Source organism: Sturnira hondurensis, unplaced genomic scaffold (assembly GCF_014824575.4).
Source record: "Sturnira hondurensis isolate 20B ecotype Veracruz unplaced genomic scaffold, ASM1482457v3 Scaffold0017394, whole genome shotgun sequence".
Classification (NCBI taxonomy): domain Eukaryota; kingdom Metazoa; phylum Chordata; class Mammalia; order Chiroptera; family Phyllostomidae; genus Sturnira; species Sturnira hondurensis.
Window position 1 is genome coordinate 1,296,350 of NW_028090025.1, and position 7,076 is coordinate 1,303,425.

Here is a 7,076-nt window from a genome sequence, read left to right on the forward strand (position 1 = left end):
AGGACACATGTGCAACAACTAAGGGGGTGGAAATGGGAGGGAGGTGGGGAGCACTGGGGGGGTGGGATGGGATGGGAGTAAAAGACAGAAACTGTACTTGAACAATAATTAAATTAAAAATTATTTTAAAAATTTTAAACACAGATAGTTCACAAGATTAACACATACACTTGGCTGAAGGCCTCCCCACCAGCTCATCTCCACAACAGGGGGACCTGCTGCCTTGGCCTCTCTGTGCTGTTGTATTTTCAAGCAGTTGGGGAGCTTCCTGTTTTTCTCAGTAGTAAATGCCCCTAGTCCCCTAATTCAGAGCAACTCAACCACTCCCTCCCCTCCTCTGGCCAGCTGGCTGCTGCTGTTGGGTCTTTTGTCTGCACCTCAAGACCTCTGTCCTGCCTGCATCTGTGGCTGTCCACAGCCTGAAGCCCAGCCTCCCCATCAGAGTGATGTCATAGCAATGACAGGGTCAACACCTTGTTCATCCACGAGTAATCACACAAAAGGTGACAATAACAAATGTGATACTGGAGAATTCTTATTTTTTATCTATCTATCTATCTATTTATTTATTTGTTTATAGAGAAAGGGGAAGGGAGGGAGAAAGAGAGGGAGAGACATCAATGTGTGGTTGCCTCTCACATGCCCCCTACTGGGGACTTGGCCCACAACCCAGTCATGTGCCCTGACTGGTTCACAGGTTGGCACTTAATCCACTGAGTTACACCAGCCAGAGCTGGAGAATTCTTATAGCAACCCTATTGTTCAACCTGAAGAATGAGAAATGAGACAAAAGAAGTTAGAAAAAAGTGATGAAAGAAGAAGGCCTAAAAGATGAGAGGTGGTTCAGGAGATCAGCTCACATTCAGAAGGAAACAGAGTTTCTTTCTTTGAAGAGACTAAGACTTGTGTTGGAAGATTTTGAGTCCTTAAGAGTAATAAAAAAGGAGCATTTGGTGAGGTGCAGAGTGTTCAGAAGAAAGACACGGGGCATGTGTATGCAATGAAAATACTCCGTAAACCAGATATTCTTGAAAAAGAACAGGTTGGCCACATTTGTGCAGAGCGTGACATTCTAGTGGAGGCAGACAGTTTGTTGGTTATGAAAATGTTCTAGTTTTCAGGATAAGCCAAACCTCTACCTAATCATGTAGTTCCTGCCTGGAGGTGACATGATGACCCTACTGATGAAAAAAGACACCTTAACAGAGGAGGAAACTCAGTTTTATATAACAGAAACAATATTAACCATAGACTCCATTCACTAATTTAGATTCATCCACAGAGACATCCAACCAGGCAACCTTCTCCTGGACAGCAAAGGCCATGTAAAACTTTCTGACTTTGGCCTTTGCACAGGCCTGAAAAAAGTACATAAGACAGAATTTTGTAGGAATTTGAATCACAGCCTTCACAGTGATTTCACTTTCCAGAACGTGAATTCCAAAAGGAAAGAAGAAACCTAGAAAAAAAATACATCTCAGCTAGCCTTCTCCGCAGTAGGTACTCCCAACTACATTGCTCCCGATGTGTTTATGCAGACCAGGTACAACATGCTTTATGATTGGTGGTCACTTTGAGTGAGCATGTATGAGATGCTCCCTGGCTACCCACCTTTCTGTTCCGAGAGCCCTCAAGAGACATATAAGAAGGTGATGAGCTGGAAAGAAACTTTGACTTTCTCTCCAGAAGTTCCTATCTCTGAGAAAGCCAAGGATCTAATTTTGAGTTTCTGCTGTGAATCGGAACATAGGATTGGAGCCTCTGGAGTTTAGAAAATAAAATGTAATTCTTTTTTTGAAGGCATTGATTGGGAATATATCAGACAGATCTGCTGCAATTTCTATTGAAATGAAAAGCACTGATGATACCTCAGACTTTGATGAGTTTCCAGAATCTGATATTCTTAAGCCAACAGCGGCAACAAGTAATTACCCTGAGACTGACTGCAAGAACAAGGACTGAGTCTTCATCAGTTACACCCACAAACGTTTTGAGGGCCTGACTGCACAAGGGCCAATACCTTCCTACATGAAAGCAGTAAAATAGTATCTTTGCGATGGAATCCTAAACAGAACAGAGTTCTTTGCACAACATCAGTGTTCCTCTCACACACTCTTTTGAAAGAACTTCCAAGAAGTTTATTGAACCCACCAGTACGTCCTGGTAAACTCAATTGAAATGTGATATTTGAGTACATCCACTTCTGTTGTACATCTGAGAAGCTGGTAAACAAAGAAAACCATTTCTACTAATTCAGCCATAAGTAGCTTCTTTTGAAGCATCATGAGCCAATTTGATAGATGTTTTCCTAAGTTCACCAGAATGAAGGGGAAAAAACCAGCCATCATTCAACATTATCGAAATTGTAACATGTACTTACTGAATAACAGCCAGTTCCTGTGACTTTGTGATATGCTTTCTGCCAAGCCCACCAATTATTTTTTTTTCCTTTACAGCTAAAAGTTCCATAGTACTAAGGAAAGAAAGCAATAATGAAAACCTCAGCAGTCAGTATTCTGGCTGAAGAAGATGATCCATTTCCTGAGGGGATGGTGATGGTAGTTTCTCCCCATACCCCACCCCAAGTGAACGGCTTTTTAAAGCCTCTATTCATGATGCACTTTATTTATGGTACTAGGCTAAAGACTCTCAATCCATTGATTTTTATCTTCCCACCCATCAGAAATACTAGTGGCTCTTTTCTGAGGGTTGACGGGGAGGGGGGACGGGGGCGGAATACCAACTTGATCCACTGTTGCTCTTAGAAGGCCCCTAAAGCCATTAGTCGCTGCCAAAGAGCCCCAGATCATGTGGAAAACACTCACTTTCTCTTCATAGCTGTATCATAAAATGTATATTCTTTTTATGTTGCCATGGACTAGCAATACCTTCAAGTGCTGCCAGTGGGAACTTGGTCTATCTTGGGAACACAGTGAGGACAGCCAGACAAAAGCAGGAGGCCCGGAATCCTCTTGGCTAAGGTGCTACTCCTGCTCAGTCTCCAAAAGCTCTTTTGAAGCAGTGAAGTAACCAACCCAATAGAAGTTGCTCTTCAGAGGCAGCCTACAGATCTTTGTCAAGTTCCCTGCTCAATCCTTGGTGCAACTGTTTCTCTTCTTTTCATGTGTGTGTTTGTATTTCTTCTTTCCCAATTTTAAGTACCATTTGGATTTGGAATCACAATTAGAGAGTTTTCCTATGCAGATGCCTTCCTGGGGGATATTTCTCTCCTCTGGAAAGGGTAGCCCACAGCTTGGGTCTCCTGGGTCCCAGCTGTGGGGTTCTCCCATGAGATAACTTCTGCATTTCAGCACAAAGTGCCTTCTTTTTTACAGCTGTCACCATCTTTAAAGGAATTTTGCTCTGTCCAATAATTGTGGAGACTCCATATAAATGCATTATTATTTTTTAAAATTTTGGTAACTCTGAAAATATCATTTGCACCTGCGTGGTAACTTTACCTATTGCAGAGCATCATGTCCAAGCTACAGCTGGGGGACTGCTTCCTGCCAGTCTTCATGTTGTTAGGATCATCTTTGAAAGAAAGCATTTCCTACCTCATCCATTCAGAAAAGAAAAATGAAATTCAAAGTTATAGTAGTAAGTGAAACTGCTTTGGATTTTAACATCTATAGGAAGAAATACAACATTAAGGAAGTATTGATTCTAGATGAAGGTAATGTGTCTGCCTTTTAATCTTTCACTCATGCTCTGTTAGTTAAAAGGAAATAAATGAGAATATTTTGTGTAAATTTGTAGTTTCTTTGTATTACCAAATAGTTGGGGTGTTGACTCCCACATGTTTGTAAAAGTGTGTGGTAAACACAGGTAAGCATATATTACAGGGGTGGTGATATTCTGTGTGTTTGACAGTGGCAGGGAATAATCTGTTTTAGGGGAAAATATTTACTTTTTAACTTTTAAGCTTTTGAATAAACTATTTAAAATGTGTGAAAAAAGATTAACGTGTGTGTGAATATAAATACGTGGGTCACAGGGTTAATATATTCTCTCTTTAGCATCTTTACCAGCACAGCATTAAAACACTCTTCGATGCTCATCCGATCCTCCCGAAGCTATAAATAAATGAACAAGCCAGGCAGAGAAAGACAAATACATATGATTTCACCTATAAGTGGAACCTAATGAATAAAACAAATAAACAAACAAACAAGTAAACAAACAAGATATAACCAGAGACATTGAAATTAAGAACAAACTGACAGTGACCAGAGCGGGGATGGTAATGGGAGAAAAAGGCAGAAGGGTTTTCAGGAACATGTACAAAGGACACATGGGCAAAAACAAGGTGGTGTGGGATCAAGGGTGGGGAATGGGGATGGCTGGCTAAGGAAGTGGTGGGTGTAAAATGGAGACAACTTTACTTGAATAATAATTAAATTTAAAAACAAAAAAAGAGCCCTGGGACTTCCGCCAAGAAGGAGGCATAGGTGGAAACACTGTGCCTTCTCCCACAACCAAGTTTGAATACAACAAAAGTTTTGGAGAACTAAGGCACACCCAAAGACCAGAAAACGGAATTATACGGAAGTCCGACAGTTCAATGAGGACGGTAAGAGAGGCGGAGCCAGCAGTGAAGCTGGGTCGGGCAGGACAGACCGACCCAGGAGCTCAGGCAGCCCGGAACTAGTCGGGGTGCGGGGCAGACTGACCCCAGTCGCACATTCACGCACAGTGAGACGGACCACGCAGGCCCCAGGGGGCAAACACAGTGGTGGAGGGCTGACAGCGGTGGCACACTCACGTGCAGTGGAACGAAACACGTGGGCCTGGTGATGGTGGTGGCTGCGGTGCCGGTGGGGGTCGCGGCAGCAGGTGGCAGAGGGAAGCCATTGTCCCTCTTTGACCCCGCCCCCACAGACAACGTCACAACCCAGCGACTGAGTTGCCCTGCTCTGGTGAAAACCTAGGGCTCCGTTCCTGCTACTTAACAGGCACGAACAGCCCAAAAGATGATGCAAGAACTCAAAGTCCCAGAGCCAAAAACTCTAACCAACCAACAGATAGCCAGCCTCTCAGAAGCCCAATTTAAAACACTATTTATCAGGATGCTCACAGAATTGGTAGAGTACAGTCACATATTAGAGGAACTTAGCCACAAATTAGAGGAACATATGAAGGCTAAACTAATTGAAATGAAAGGAGATGTCCAGGAAACCAATAGCGATGGAAAGGAAACTGGGACTCAAATCAAGGGAGTGGACCAGAAGGAAGAACGAAACATCCAACCAGAAAATAGTAAAGAAACAAGAATTCAAAAAAATGAGGAGAGGCTTAGGAACCTCCAGGACATCTTTAAACATTCCAACATCCGAATTATAGGGGTACCAGAAGGGGAAGAGGAACAGCCATGAGTGGAAAACTTATTTGAACAAATAATAAAGGAGAACTTCCCCAGTCTGGCAAAGGAAATAGACTTCCAGGAAATCCAGGAAGCTCAGAGAGTCCCAAAGAAGCTGGATGCAAGAAGGAACACACCAAGGCACATCATAATTACATTAGCCAAGATTAAAGTGAAGGAGAGAATCCTAGAAGCAGCAAGAGCTAAGGGGACAGTCACCTACAAAGGAGTACCCATCACACTGTCAGCGGATTTCTCAAAAGAGACCTTACAGGCAAGAAGGGGCTGGAAAGAAGTATTCCAAGTCATGAAATCCAAAGACCTACAGCCAAGATTGCTTTATCCAGCAAAACTTTCATTTACAATGGAAGGACAGATAAAGTGCTTCTCAGATAAGGTCAAGTTCAAGGAGTTCATCATTACCAAGCCCTTATTATATGAAATGCTAAAGGGACTTATATAAGAAAGAGATGATGAAAAATATGAACAGTGAAAGGACAGCAAACTCACAGTTATTAACAACCACACCTAAAACAAAAGCAAACCAAGAGGACAGCTAGATCAGGAGTGGAACCATAGAAATGAAGAACACATGGAAGGTTAGAAACAGGGGTTGGGAGGAGGAGAAGGAGGGGAGAAGGCACAGAAAATAGCATAGATGGTAGGTAGAAAATAGATAGGGGGGAGGGCGAGAATAGTGGGGGAAATATAGAATCTAAAGAAATTGAGACACGTGGTTATAAACTAAGTGGGGGGAGAATAGTGGGGGAGGGAGTGTGAGGGTGGAGGGGAATGAAGGGGGGTAATAGAACAACTGTAATGGTATAATCAATAAAATATATTTAAAAAATTAAAAAATTAAAAAAGAGCCCTGGCTGGTGTAGCTCAGTGGATTGAGCACGGGCCTGCGAACCAGAGGATTGCGGTTCAATTCCCAGTCAGAGCACATGCCTGGGTTGCAGGCCAACTCCCAGCAGGGGACGCACGAAAGGCAACCATACATTGATGTTTCTCTCCCTCTTTCCTCCCTCTCTAAAGATAAATAAATAAATAAAATATTTTTTAAAAAGAGAGAAAGAAACTTGGAAAAGTTAAGGCCTGGAGAAAGAGAAGATGCAGGTGAGAAAGGACCACCTAGGTAATGCATGCGAGTGAGTAAAATTTTTTAAATCAAATAGAAGTCCAAATAAAGAGTGAAATGAAAACTGTTCCATTATGATAGTCACCAGGACTCTAATGAGGAGGAGAGATTTAATGAGGATGAGCTCCACATGTACACAGAAAACAAACCAACACTGAGGCAATGCCTGGGGCAAACTGTGTACCATGATAATGAAGTGAAGATCAAGCTTCCAGAAAAGAAAGACTAACAAAGGACCACAAAGAGAGAAACTGAGCTTGTCATATTTGTGAATTTTCTTTTCTTAGGAAATGCTAAGACACAAAACAAATAGATAATGATGCCTGAATTTAAGTAATTTTTTAAATCATTTTATGATGAAACAAGAAATGAAAAAGTAAGCAACTTTGCAGAGGACCTCACAATCTCATCATTACAGTACAGAAGTAAGCACACTGTTTATACAAATTCAGGTTTTTCTGGTTTGAGAGACAACTGCTTATGGCCTTGATTGATTTTGGAAGATAAGGAGGGAAATTATTTTCATTTTTAAATTTTAATTAATAAGAAGATTAATAATAAGAAGTACTCTGT

At 41.8% G+C, this 7,076-nt stretch overlaps 1 pseudogene; it reads left to right on the forward strand.

Annotated features, from left to right (window-relative positions):
- The first annotated feature begins 768 nt into the window (after nucleotides 1-768).
- Nucleotides 769-2,046, forward strand: LOC119002048 (serine/threonine-protein kinase 38-like; annotated as a pseudogene).
- Nucleotides 2,047-7,076: the final 5,030 nt, after the last annotated feature.